At 38.3% G+C, this 15,133-nt stretch overlaps 1 protein-coding gene across 5 annotated transcripts in view; it reads right to left on the bottom strand.

Moving 5' to 3' along the window:
- DGKB (diacylglycerol kinase beta) overlaps positions 1–13,798 on the bottom strand; it is a 706,264-nt gene extending 692,466 nt beyond the window's left edge. For all 5 annotated transcript variants that reach the window (XM_036862745.1, XM_036862743.1, XM_036862746.1 and 2 more), the window contains exon 1: positions 13,645–13,798. The gene's annotated coding sequence lies outside the window, so the exon portion shown is untranslated. The remainder of the gene's footprint in view (positions 1–13,644) is intronic.
- Positions 13,799–15,133: the final 1,335 nt, after the last annotated feature.

The raw sequence follows: 15,133 nt of genomic DNA on the forward strand, positions 1-15,133 counted from the left end.
CTAAGCAAAATGACTAACTGTACTTTTTTTAGGTCACAGCTAATCTTATTTATTTATATTGCTTAGGTAAAAGTACACAGAAAAGCAATACTAGAAATTCAAAAATATTTTCAGGGACAACCTCAGTCTATGATTTCTGAAGCTACACGTAAGTGAAAAATCCACACTTGCAAAGTAGACTAGTGTACTGCTATGAATAAATTCATTTAAAGTTAAAGTTGACATGAATAATGTTTCCCCCAAAAAATGCCTTCATGAATCTTCTTAGTTGATATCTGCTTCTACGGAAAGAATGGAGAGAGGACAGGGTTATGGGAAAGCAAGAATCTGAACAAGTGACCACTCACTCATAAATTGCACCTAGAAATCACAATGAAAGCTTTCTCTAAGAATTTTCCCACATTTCTTATAATAAGTATTTGATGTGGCTGAGAAAAATATTTTCGTTCTGTCACTGGCACATCATCATTTAAATGAGGCTCTGAGAAAGTGACCGAGTACTGGGGAAAACAGACTAGGTTATTTTCTATTCTCTCCACATATGTGACCTCTTAGCGTTCTGTTTACTTCCTATAAGCCCTCAAAGTCTCCGTGCTTGTTCTTGTCAAATACTGAAAACAACTCTGATCCTTCTACTTCTTTATATGCAGTTTCACAACTGAATGCCAATAATCAATCCACAGAATGTGTCACAAATAAAACAAATGCCTAAATCTAACGTAAGCTGCTAAACTTGGAGAAATAAAGCTCTAATTACTACACTTGGTCAAATTAAAAATAATCTCATTCTCTCAAAACAGAATCACGTGATTATTATCTCCAGAATGAGCAAACATATTTATTACTATTACATATCAAGGGGAAAACATACGCTGAAGCACAGACAGTTGTTCAGAATTAGTAAGAACCATACTGAAAAAAGGCACAGAGAGGAGGTAAGAAAGAGTATATTTCAGAGAAGAAAGAATAAAAACACTGACCCAGAGAGATGCTTTACAAGATAACTCATTGTCCCTAGTCAGAAAAGAGGCATTTTCAAAGTTCACTTATTTATTCAGTGGTTTTTTTAGGTACCTGTTTTGTACCAGCTACTGTTCTAAACACTGAGAAAATAAAGAACCCAAGACACAATGGAACACAAGCAAGGTGAGAAAGGAGCACTGACAGAAAGGGTATTTTAAGCAGCTTAATGTCAAAGGAACACTGGATTGGAAGAGGATAGAGTGGCAATAGACATTATTGAAGAGATAAAGAGGGGCCATGTCATGGGGCTTTGTCTAAAAGCAAGGGTACAGAGAAGGTGGGTGGCAATGGGAGAGAGGGTTGAAGTAATTGTGGATATTAATATTTTTTACATTAAAACCAAATTTAATTAAAATATTTAAATGCCAATACAAAAAAAAAAAGTAAATGACACAAAGAGGAAAAGGTTACAGATACTCAAGCACTTCTTTTCTTAAGGAAATATAAAGCACATGTGTGGCAGGGCTTTATGAGAAGGCCGCTGTGGAGAATGGCAAGGGAAATTAAACATGGGCACTCAGAAGAATTACCAAGGTCAGACTAAGATGGGAGATCACAAATTTATTATGACGCTAGCTTTCATGGTTTTGTGATTTTCAATAGCATTCAATACCCCAAGTGAAAAAGCAAAGCCAGATTGCTCAATCGAGAAAGGGTAAGGAAAGAAAAGAATACAAAGGAATAAAGACTTGGGCAAAAGAGTTATTTAAGTTGTATACTAGGTCTTGCCTGGATGGTACAGCAAGGGTGAATGAGAAAAGAATCACTGGAAGAAAACAAGGTAGGTCAAGGTACTGGAGACTGGTGGGAGGTAGAGAGAATGAGGTGATGATTGTTTCATGATTCATTATTTCAAAGATGATAAGTTTCAGGTAATATCATTCCACATCAGGAATGGAGTCACTGTCCAGTGGTTAACAGGGAATAGAGTGAAATGTCAAAGAAGGTAAGGTTGTTAAGGAATTTCTGTAGGGTATTAACTGACTTGTCAACCTATATACGTTCATCAATCATAATCAAGACAGGGGATATAAAGAAAAATTGTCATCCAGATTTCTAAATTTGAAAGAGTAATAAGGAAGATGACAGATGATACTAAAGAGGGTAGGTGATGATGATATATTGATAAAAGGCAAAGCAAATAAAACAATGTATCTTGGATAAACTGTTTTCTTATGACATATCCTGAACTGCTGAAGGGAGTCACACATTGAGGAAAATTTTTATCATTGTAAATTCATAACTCAAATAGCTCCCCAATATTATCCAGATTCTAGTAGATGTCTCTGGTCAATAAATCCTCCAACACTGTCCAAAAACTTCAAACTTTCTCCACTTTGTACAAATTCTACAAAGCAAATTTAAATTCCAGAAATATCCTCAATTTAGCACTACAAAACATGCACACATATTCAGATTGTTCTTTTTCTCCTTCCTTTCCTCTTTCTTTATAGAGAGTGTTACTCCTGGTCAAAGTCAACTCATACCTCTTATGTCTTTAAACCAATTTAATTCTACATTCTGTAGTATCCATCAAACAAACATTCCCTTTTAGCTTCTATATTTTTAATTATCTCAACTTCCCATACATATTTAAACATGCTCAAAAAGCTCCCACTTTATGAGAGAAAAAGTTCCCTCAAAATTCTATTATTCTCCAGAACCAGCTCTATCTTTTTTCAAAAGCTTCATAGACAAATTTTTTGAATGGGTCACTCTCTCCATTTCCTGAGCTCCTACTCAATCCTTAAAACATTTTCATTGGGGTTTCACCCCAATCACATCATTAGCTAAGATCAGCAATGATCTCCCTGTGTTCAAATCCAAGGATTCTTTTTTTTTTCATTCCTCACCTTAATTAACCTCTCAGCAATATCTGGCAGTGATGATTACTTTGTCTTTCTTATGGGAGGTTTTTCTCTGGTCTTTGATATACCACAAATCTGTTATTGTTTTCCTCCTCTGTGACAATTCATTTTCCTCCTTTACAATCCCATCTACTCCAATACACTCTAAAATATTAGAATTCATCAAGATTCATTCCTAAAATTATCTTCTTTCTCATTCCACATTATTTTTCACAGATTCTTATCTATTCCAAAGGAATGGATTATCATCTGTATCACAAAATTTATACATCTCTTTCCCTGTTTGCTGCTCTCATCTCTTTATTCATGTAGTCAACTGTTCACTCAAGAGTTATGGGGGATGAATGAAAGGAGTACTGGTTTCCACAAGAGGGCAAAAGAATAATGCTCTCTAAATATATCTTTGTAAATGTTTTTATTGTCCTTTTTTTGATATTCCAAATTTCCCTCAAGATCCAACTCAAATTCTAAATTATCTGTGATTAATATTTGCCTTATTTCCTCATCTCCTATAGCAATCTTACATGTAATCCTCTGCACCTACTTTTATTGCTGCACGTAGCCCATTGTGTTATAACTTCTATATCTATGTGTCTTCCTCCAATGCCCACTTTAGGAGTTACTTAATGTTAGGGCCAGATTCTATTTATAATTTTCTTCCCAGAACTTACTAATCTGAGGTATGCTAGGTGCTTGAAATTTTTTAAATGATTAATTGAATGCCAACAACGAACAACAAATTGTGTTCTGGGGTTTTCAAAGATATATTAATAGATGCTCCCAGAAGGAGAGATTCTGTAATTAAATAAGGTCAGGGAAGTTTGTACTAAATCCCACTCCTAGGGAGTCTAACACACACTTGCATCTGAAGAACTATAAGAAGTCCTTAATATAGAAAACTATTTAACTTTATTGTTTAGATAAGGAAAGCTTTCTTCCCCTTTTCTTCTTTTAAAACACATATTAGTATTCCTCAAACATTTTTTCCTTATGTCTTGTGACAGTTTGGATTTTAACTTATTATTAGGATCAGCAAAACAGATGTTAAAGAACCAGAGGGTACGGCACATCCTCTTTACCCAGGTTGCTCCTCAATGGTAAGACACAGGTGCTAATTCCTTCAGTTTAGCTCTGACTCGTCTTTTATTTATTTATTTATTTATTTTAACATTTTATTTTATTATTTTTTTGGCTGAGTTGGGTCTTCATTGCTACTTGCGGGTTTTCTCTAGTTGTGGCGAGCAGGGGCTACCCTTCATTGCAGTGCGTGGGCTTCTCATTGCAGTGGCTTCCCCTGTTGCAGAGCACGGGCTTTAGGCACGAGGACTTCAGTAGTTGTAGCACGCGGGCTCAGTAGTTGTGGCTTGCGGGCTCTACAGCGCAGGCTCAGTAGTTGTGGCGCACAGGCTTAGTTGCTCCGCGGAATGTGGGATCTCCCTGGACCAGGGCTCAAACCCATGTCACCTGCACTGGCAGGCAGATTCTTAACCACTGTGCCACCAGGGAAGTCCTATAGCTCTGACTCTTCTTAGTGGAGAAAAAATTTTGATCAATATAGTATTGCCATTCTATTGACACATACATCAAAACTAACAGATTCTTATTGTTTTCTTTTTTTACAAAGTTATTAATTTCAAGAATTTGACCATATAAAATAGAAAAATTATTATAGCCACATTGAAACCATTATTTTATATATTTTTTGAAACTGCTCTTATAAAGATAATATAGTTACCTAAAAACCAAATGTGCCACCAGGCACTTATGCAAGTAGCTTGAATGATAGAAGCACTAATAGCTCCAAGACACAATCCCCACTTGAAGCTCAAAAATCTTACCACTTTACTCCCACAAAATATTGTCTAATACAGTTTGGATAGAGTACATTTAAAACCAAGGACCCAAAACAAAACAACAGTCCTCCTCTGAATGACTTTTATGCTATGCTTTCTTCAATGTGTGACAGGGAAGGAATCTCTACTTGCCAAACAGCAAGTTCTGACATATGGTGTGGCAGATAACATTATGTAACAGTAAAGAACCCATCTTGGTAATCAGAACTCTTATTAAGAACAACAGGATAGCAAAGTGACTCATCAGCTTGTGTGCTCTCTCCCGATTCTAGTAATTTGGGACAAGTGTGGGGAAGTTACAAGTTGTTTATGTGCAGCCCAAAATGACAGGCAAGAGAAGTTACTAAGCAACATTAAGTACTTGCATTTTTCTAATCTTTTAAAGCTGCCACAAGCTGAATAGTCCTGTAACATAAAGGTAAAGGGAAAAGCAGTGTGGGAGTCATGTTTTTGACTGAATGAAAATGTTTTGCTCAATAATTCTGAAATTCTGATTCACCATGAGTTCATCTGTCTTGGTTTTAAGGATCACTTCCTGGGTATAATCCCCTTCTACTCACTGTCAACACCAGAAACCTGTTCTATAATGAATAAAAGCATGGTTGGGGGGAGTAGTTCCTACGTGTCTTGAAACCAGTCTGTCCTCCAGTAAATAGGACCTTTGTTCTCTATTTCAGCTTTTTGTTTCTTTCATAGCACTTACTACTACAACAACAACAGCAAATCATGTTCTTGTTTCCTTGTTTAGTGTGTTTGCTTCTGTGTTTTTCTCTTTCATTGATGTGAGTTCAGTATTGTAGGAACTTGCCTGTTATTTCACTCTTCCTTCCCTGAGCCTGGCACCATGCCTGACAATAACACTAGCCCATCCATGACGGAGGGATGAAACAGAATAGTGTCATGGTGTTAGTAGTTCCGTTTCTTAAGGTGATGGTTTTAATAACTATGCCTATTGAACCTTAAATTTCTCAGAAGTAGCTGAGGGTTGTTTGCAATCTCTAAAACACACACTAGGAGAGGCAGGCAAGTGAGAATTCTCCAGCTCTTATTTCTTTTCATTAAGGAATCAGCAAAGGGATTCCTTGGTCAAAAGCTCAGGAAGAACATTTCCTTACATCCTCTGTCTCAGCAAAACAAGTTGCTGAATAAACTACAAACTCATCTTTTGTGCTTGAAGTCTGTTTTCAGGGCAAGGATCTTGTAATGCTTTTCCACAGCACCTCTGTTTCTTCCTCCTTTCCAGTTCATATAATTTAAAAGGAGCTGACCTAGGTAGTAATAGGTTTCCTCACAGAAGAGGTCACATTTTCCCAGTCTGCTTGGGTACAAACAGCAGAGTAGTCAATATAGATGAAAACAGAAGATCATTTTGTACCTTAAATGAATGATAGCTGTGACCATATTTTAAGAAGAGGAAGAAAACTAAAACGATAAGAGCTTTTTCATTTAAGAGGAAGGGAATTAAAATTTCTCAAGGTTGATTGTGTGCCAGCCACTCTCCTGAGGGGTGTTTTCCTGTGTTATCTAATTATTCTTTGTTAACTGTTATCATTCTTTTGTAATTCAATAAAACCCTTTTGGGCAAAAGAGTAAGTAAAGAAGACACTATATAGAGGGTGTTTATTGTAACATTTAGTAGATCTTATGAGTCATATTTTTATTAATATAAAACTAAAATGAAAACTACTTATAGATTTAGATTTCATTTAGAACATTTTCTCTGCTATTGATACTTCCTTCTTTACCTGAGGCAATATCCCAAATTAACAGGAAACCATAAATAGCTAATGGGACTTCCCTGGTGGCACAGTGGTTAAGAATCCACCTGCCAATGCAGGGGACACAGGTTCAATCCCTGGTCCAGGAAGATCCCACATGCTGTGGAGCAACTAAGCCCATGTGTCCCAGCTACTGACCCTGCGCTCTAGAGCCCACGAGCCACAACTACTGAGCCCACGTGCCGCAGCTACCGAAGCCCACGTGCCTAGAGCCGATGCTCCGTAACAAAGAAAAGACACCTTAATGAGGAGCCCACGCACGGCAAGGAAGAGTAGCCCCCTCTCGCCGTAACTAGAGAAGGCCCACGAGCAGCAACAAAGACCCAATGCAGCCATAAATAAATAAATAAATAAAATTTTAAAATCAATAAATACCTAATCCTTTTGCTTATTTATTATGTCCCTTCTGCTCTCAGCCCCTTACATGATTAAATCATGTAATTCTACGAAATGGATATCATTTTCATTTCTCCCTGCTTTTCAAAGAGAAATCTAAAGCATAGAATTTAAGTAAAACTTGCTCAAGGTCATACAACTAGTAAAGATTTGAGGCCAGGCAATCTGAACACAAAAAATAAGTTTAACCCCTATATCACAGTGTCTAAGAACGGAATGATGAAATTCAAATGAGCATCTTTGCATATTGAGAAATTATACATGGAGTCAATTTCTCCACACCTTCATCATGAATCATCAAAACATGATACAAGGGCTTCCCTGGTGGCGCAGTGGTTGAGAATCTGCCTGCCAATGCAGGGCACACGGGTTCGAGCCCTGGTCTGGGAAGATCCCACATGCCGCGGAGCAACTAGGCCCGTGAGCCACAACTACTGAGCCTGCGCGTCTGGAGCCTGTGCCCCGCAACAAGAGAGGCCGCGATAGTGAGAGGCCCGTGCACCGCGATGAAGAGTGGCCCCTGCTTGCTGCAACTGGAGAAAGCCCTCGCACAGAAACGAAGACTCAACACAGCCAAAAATAAATAAATAAAATAAAGAATTATTATAAAAAAAAAAAAAAACAAACATGATACAAGCTGAGATTCTTTAAATGTAATTGTACTTACATTACAAAAGAAGGCCTAGCTACCTCACTGGGGTAACCTCATCCTGAGATTAGTCTGTTGATGGAATTTCAAAGAGATTTTAAATAGCTACCACACTTTTTATCCCATCTGCCCTTTTCCTGGTTATAATTTCATATTTCATAACTAATTCACGTGGATTAGAAAGAGACTAAAATAGAATTATTTGACCTAAGATGACACCTTTAATAAAAATATTGTATTTTGGAAAACCTTACATGACGTCTATCTAGTTAGCATTGTTATAATACTTGAATACTTACTGAAAGAAATTTACAAAATCATTAATAAGTAAAACCCAAATTATCCCATAAACGGAAAAAGCTTCTTTTGGGGGAGGGGAAATGGGGATTGATTTTCCCACCATTTCTTCATTTTTCTCTAGTGGTAGTCAAGTTTCTAATGTCTGCTCACTGATATGACTCAATAGTTTTCAGCTATGACTGAATAAAACTCTCAGGACTTTTCCTCAAAAGAAGTAAGAGTTCAAGAAACAATTTATAAAAAGCACCGTTTCACAACTTTATTGTCCCACAGAGCAAAACATCTTTAATGAACAATTTATGCTAATATTTGTTTTTCCCCCTTAAAGATACATTAGTACCAGAAATTAGATATCATTAAAAATTTCAATATTATGATTTGGAAATAAGTATGCCATCTGTCATATTCTAAAACATTATCTCCTATATTCTAGATATGCAATACCAGAGAGGGTGATAAATGTCTTTTGAGTAATTTTATACTAATTAAGAGTTCAATGTATTAAAATATACTATGTGGCTCAGACCTTGTAACTTGCATTTGAAAGACCATTCTCTAGTCTTTTTGGGTGGTAAAGCCTGTGAAAGTGGAACTCCTTATTTCTTCGGAGAATTGAATTAGAGCTCTGAATTGTTTATAAAAGAAGTGTTTATTGAACTCTAATAATGTATTAGACACTATGCTCAGCACTGAAGTCCCAGAGATAAAAAAAACATTTTGTTTCCTTCCTCAGTGTAGATAAGATTATTTCAACCTTCTGTGGCATATTCAATTTTAAAGTCAAGCACACACTTCAGTGGAACCACAGAGAAGGACAATTGGGCCAGTGGTAGAATACAAATAGAATTCAAGAAGGTCATGATGCTAGAGCAGAAGATTAAGGGATATAGATCCATCATCAGGTAAAACCTAACAGACTGAGGGCAGAGGGATCTGGGTGTCCAGAAAGAAGTTATAGAGAGATAGGCGTAAGCAGAGACAAAAGAGGTGAACAAATAGCTTGCACCGTAGCTTATTTCCAAATCACGTAACAAGCCAGTGATACTTACGAGTAGACTTGGAGCCTTTTGGTTAAAAGCATGGGCTCTAGGGCCAGACTGCCTGGTTCATGTCCCAGCTCAATTCTAATTTCTAACTGTGGGTGGTAAGTCCTTTAACCCTCTTATGCCTCAGTTTTCTCTCTTATAAAATGGAAATAATGATGATAATAGGATTATCACATAAGAGTGTTTTCAAGATTATATGCCCAAGATGTTTATACAAGCAACTGGCATGTAGTAAGCACACAATAAAAGTTACTATCATTATTTTTAAACTATGAGGGCAAGAGAGCCAAAGCACCACATTCAAAAACCAACCCTTGAAACTAACTACTTCTAACCTCGACCTGCAGTGTCACAAATGACAAGAGAAAAGAGAAAGAATCAGGGCTGACAAAGTGAATGTATTTGCAAAGCGCCATCACCATATAGATCTATGACAATAATAGCTCAGTAGCATCAAGTTTCCTTATGGAGCATGTACATTTATACTTTGATTTTGAAGATGAGAGCTTTTGGGCTCCTTGATCTGTAGTGATTGGCATATTGCCAATATGAAATAACTGAGTCAAGGACACTGTGTTTCAAATTTACAATGCAATACAGACTCCCTGCTAAAAGGCAAATTCTTCATTTCCAACTGTTGACTCAGATAATACTTGAAAAAGAATTTCATCTGTTTAAATTTAGCATGCTGAGAAAGACCAATCTTAAAATATTGTTTGGCTTATGCCCATAACATTTTCATTTTATTCCTTGTTAGTATTTGTCTTCTGTGATAAGACGACAAATGACAGTATTCATGTTATTCTCCTTAACACTTCGAATTTTACCTAAATGAACTATTTTGTTTTTATCCTCACCAGTTAAAGATGGCCTTTCATTTCCTGGCAAATTTTCAGAAAGTGATTATGCAAGAACCAGTAATATTTCCAAGCACTGTTTTACCTCTTCAGTCATCATCTGGCCTTTCTCCCTACTTTCCTTTGAATCATCATTTTTCCTCTTAAACACACACACACACACACACACACACACACACACACACACACACAAAGGAGATTATCTGAAAACAAGCTAATCTAATTTTTATAATCAGACCTATGTAAGGAGATATTTTGAGTCTCTTCTTCATGTGTGTCTTTAAAAATCTCCACCCCACACAGAGCCCGAAGAGGTTGTTTCCTAGAGTCCCTTGGAACACAGAATCTGGACAAGTTCTCGTCCCAGCCTCCCGCCATGCGATCTCTTTATTTTACTCCCACAATAACTCCATCATCTTTCGTCCCAGCAAAGATGCCCCAGCTTCACTGCCAAGGTTCATGAAGCCAGAGCAGAACACTGAAACTGGAATTGCAAAGTATGCCACGTTTGGATCTAGAGTCAATTTAGGCTCCAATGTAGGTAGATCCAATCTTGGGTGTCAGTACAGCTGGGAGTTCTCTCCTGACTGATACAATTTTTCAAGCACTCTCAACCCACGCCATCCACAAAACAATAGGCTCATTCCACTTGATCCATGGTAGAGTACCATCTTAATAAAACAATATGGCAAAGTCACTAAGAGTTAGAGCTAGTCACACTTGGGGGCTAATCCTAGCCCACCATTTATTAAATATGCTGTTTTAGGTAATTTGCTTGTTCCCTCTGGGGTTGAATTTCTTATAAATGGGAGAGCATGCCATCTCCCTCCTGTAGCTTTTATCCCATAAATGAGAAAACATATTTAAAGTGCTTAACCTTGGGAGGGGCAAGACAGGGGAAGATACAAACTACTACATTTAAATAAATAAAATACAAGGATGTAATATACAGCCCAGGGAGTATAGCCAGTATTTTATAACTTTAAATGGAATGTAATCATAGGAATATTGAACCACTATGTTGTACACCTGAAACTAATATTGTAAATGAACTACATTTCAATTAAAAAACGAAGTGTTTAACCTAGGGCCTGGCATTTGTGCACTCACAGTAACTAGGAACTAGTCATGCGTTGTGTGGTGAGAAAATCATACATGCAAATAATCCAAGGAGTTATCAAGGAGTTGCAGTGATAACCAGTCAATACCTAAGGGTGGGGACTTCCCTGGTGGCGCAGTGGTTAAGAATCTGCCTGCCGACGCAGGGGACACAGGTTCGAGCCCTGGTCTGGGAAGATCCCACAGGCCACGGAGCAACTAAGCCCGTGCGCCACAACTACTGAGCCCACGCAGCCCAACTACTGAAGCCCGCGCACCTAGAGCCCGTGCTCTGCAACGAAGAGTAGCCCCCGCTTGCTGCAACTAGAGAAAGCCCGTGCACAGCAATGAAGACCCAACACAGCCATAAATAAATAAATAAATAAATAAATAAATAAATTAAATACCTAAGGGTGAACAAGTGCGTGGGATTCTTACTTGAGGTCATATTTTCGGTTGGTGTTTTACAAGAGAAAGAAAATGCCATAGTTAGGAGAGGGGCAATAGGAAGACGTTTCTTCAATATCTTATCTAGAGCTTCCTCCAGACAGATGCTTCTAAGCTAAAGGTATTAAGCTTAAGAGAATAATGCAAGAGTATCAAGCATACATAAGTACAGTTCTGTTCCAGTTCTGTTCCTGTAGCCAGGAAAATAAGCATCCAGGAAATGATATTCTTAAAATGTCATTTCAAGCTTATGTATCAACATCACAGTCATGATTAGTAGGCAGAATTAGACTGAGGGACCAGCTGATCTTTGTCTGGCTTGTCTGGCCACAAGTCTTCCTTCTTTCAAGTGTGCAAGGAAAAGCATGAGTCACAGGATACTTGTCTAGTTCGGACACTGTTCCAGCAGAACTGACCAATGTTTTAAACTTTAAAATAATTACTTATTTCAAAAATGGTTTTGGAAATCTTCTCCTCAGATATAACATGAGGTTTGTTTACCAGCAGGACAACCAAGATATGAAGCAAAGTATTCCCGAAACTCAATGCCACCTACCTAAGTTTCTATCTTTAAAGAAATTCTGACAAACTCCTATTCAACCTAAATTCTTATCAATTCCAATCAGGCTCTCAGCCTGATTTTTCTTCTCTTTAGCTAAATTCTTAAGGTTCAGGTAATGATTTATTCTAGAGTAGCAGGGAACTGCTTGCAAACTCACTCCAAACATGTTCTTTTAGTCTTTGTATAGATGTTTCCTTTTCTTTTTCTCTCTTTTTTTTTTTTTTGCTAAAAATTTTAACCACCATTATGCATGCACTACCATAACAAATATATCCCCTGGATTATATTTGACTTGGTGATTTACTAAGTCATACGTACAGTTTTTTGCACCAAGAAATTATGCATGTGTGGAATGGGTTACCTCTAAAAAGTTGGGTATTTCAATAACACAAATATATATGGAGATCCCCAAGATGAGTAGGCAAAGTAATTCATATTATATTCAGAATATGTTTTTAATAAAATAATCAAGATTAGGTGGGTTAGAAAAAGATTAACACAACTGAAAACTGAAATAATTGGAGGAGATTGACCTTCAGTTTCCTCTTCTCTAATGATGGAGAATTTCAGATTACTTTGCATTTCACAATAGTTGTTTCCTAAGTTTTGACACCCTTTTAACCTATAGAATTTATGGAAGTATATGAAAGTGTTCAGCTTAAAATCTTGCATTCTGTTTTAGATAACCTCTGTTTTTCCATTAATATTTCTTGGAGAAAACTATAGTAATATAGTATTCTCTTCAGTGATCCTGTGGCTAAGTCTAGTATTTTTGTGACATATTCTTTCTGCTTAAGAGATTCCCGTTTTTTTCTCCATTATAAAAATCTAGTCAGTGTAAAAGAGGACCTGGTTAGAATTACCCCAACTTTTTTAGATTAATTATTTCTAGTTTCCTTTCTGAAAAAGACCTTTAGTATTCTGCCTGCATTCACATTCATTTGGTCATTTGCTTTACAATGGGCTGGCCTTTGCTGACCTGTTTTTACCTCCTTTTAAAAGTTGGTTATCTGCAATTTGAGCCACCAGGAGAAGTCATTTTTTAAAAAGTTTTTTAAGCCTCACTTTTTGCCAGTGAACACCACGCAGCTTGTTTCTAAGTATAAAGCCATCTAGGTAAGAAACCACCACTTAGAAATCACAAGGAAGGCACCGTTTAGCAAGTGGAGGAGATTATTGCAGTAGTAGGAAACTGGGGGAATCCTGCACCCACTAAAGAGTACTTGAATGTTTATCATAACATCAGTGTCGCCTCGACTGTTGCCTAGCAATTATCTAAAGACCTACTTCACGTTTTATTTTAATTTAATGAAGTAAATCAAAGACTTTTGTTTTGTTTGATTGCTTCTTTACAGGTTAGGAATAAGTCTGGAATGAAGCTTAACTGGGCGTTTGAAGATCTAAGCCAGCCTGTTTACAAATTTTGTGTTGAAAATGCAAGCTGCTATCCGTTAGTAACTTTCAGAAGCCCACTCTTGTAATTAAATCTAGAATGCGTTTACCAGTTTTGTTGCCGAAAATCACCACGAACATGGTGCTTCTTGCAGACCTAACCAACAAGCGGTATCTGTCTGCAAATAACTGAGAGTAATTCGACTATGCCATAACTAGGACAGGAGTCAAGGAGACCAACCGATTTAATACCTCATGGAGAATTCAAAGCTCTGCTTTTCTAACTTTCCTCACCATTTCTTGTCAGCTTCCCTTCCCCCCGCACTACATACCCAGAAGCCACTCAAATTGCCAACCGTGTCGAGTTGAACTTACTGCAGTGTGATGCAGGCGAAGGCTGGGCACATCTCTGAAGCCAGAGCAACTGCTTTTCTGGAGAGGAACTGGGACTAGCCAGCTAGCAGGATCCTTTTCCAATTCACACGCTCCGCTCGGTCAGGAGTCCCCCTCGCAGCTCGGCTTCCCCAGAGGCGTGGAGCTTCAAGAACTCTGCTCCCAGCACCTCCTCCTCCCTACTTCCACCCCCTTCCAGAACACGCAGCCCATTCTAACTAGTGTCTGAGAGATGGAAATTGATTTCCAGTCAACCACAAGGGCTGCCTGCAATCGCCCGGTTCCTGACAATTTGCAACTCAAAAACAGCGGAGGCTGAAAGATGTAGGTTTCCGGAGCCTGAAAGTCATCTTTGGCAGTCCCCTTCCCCACCCCTCACTCCTCCCACGTCCCCCCTCCTCTTTCTCGGCCACCTCCAGTCTCCCACTCAAGCTAGGTATTAAGAATGATTATTTTGTTATCCAAACCAACAAGCATCAGGAGGAATTTGTCAGAGATGAAATACCTGTTGTCCATGACTAATGCTCTTCTCTCCTGTCTTTGAGTCCTTGATTTATATAAAGATGCGCTGATATTGGAAATCTGTGCGGGTGCGTGTGTGTGTGTGTGTGTGCCGACGAGGCAATCCGCCGCGCAGCGGCTGCAAGCAACAGCCCTGCCTATCTCTGGCTGCCACTTCTCCAGCTGCTATTGCTACTATTGCTGTTGGAACTCAGGGGAAATGAGACAGGGAGACAGTGCTTTACAGCTATTTAACTGCTGGACCAGTTATAAGACATGGGAGGAGACTGTGCAGGTGTGACTGGCTATTGTTGAAATACTGAGCTTGATTCACGGCAATTAGTACCATTCAGGATACAATTCCCCTCCAACAGGAAACCTGATACCTGTCTCCCCTCTCCCTTCTACTAACTATAGTCCTTGATGGGTCATTTTTCATCAAACACCTGCCTAAACCACTTGTAGCAACTGTAGAAGCTGCACACTCTATTTCTATATTAGAACTTGGTAACCTGGGAACAGGAGATTGGGGGATGGATGAGGATGAAGAAGGAAAGGATGGGGGAGAGTAAGTGAATATTAAAAGAGTTGTATGTATGTCTAACCAATTAGGGCACAGATAAAAATGAAAATTTTGAGCTCTGTGTGTAAAATAATGCATTGGGGTAACAAAAAGGTAAGCCAGTAAATAACCATGCCTGTTTTACAAAATGTGTGCAAAGCCAGCTAGTTATTCAGGAGCGTGTTTAACAGCTTAACTGCAGAGTATCTTGATATACACGTGCCTTGGTGGCTCTCAGCTCCCCTGTGTTACATCTAGTGTGATTTCCATGTGTTAATATCAATGTCAGCTACAAATTCTGGTGAAACCTACTGGTTACCACTGCCTATGAACACTCCCTTTCTTCTTATTGGTTGCTCATTCTCTGCCCCGTTATATCTCCAGATTATTCTCACATAAGGTGATATT

Source organism: Balaenoptera musculus, chromosome 9 (assembly GCF_009873245.2).
Source record: "Balaenoptera musculus isolate JJ_BM4_2016_0621 chromosome 9, mBalMus1.pri.v3, whole genome shotgun sequence".
Taxonomy (NCBI): domain Eukaryota; kingdom Metazoa; phylum Chordata; class Mammalia; order Artiodactyla; family Balaenopteridae; genus Balaenoptera; species Balaenoptera musculus.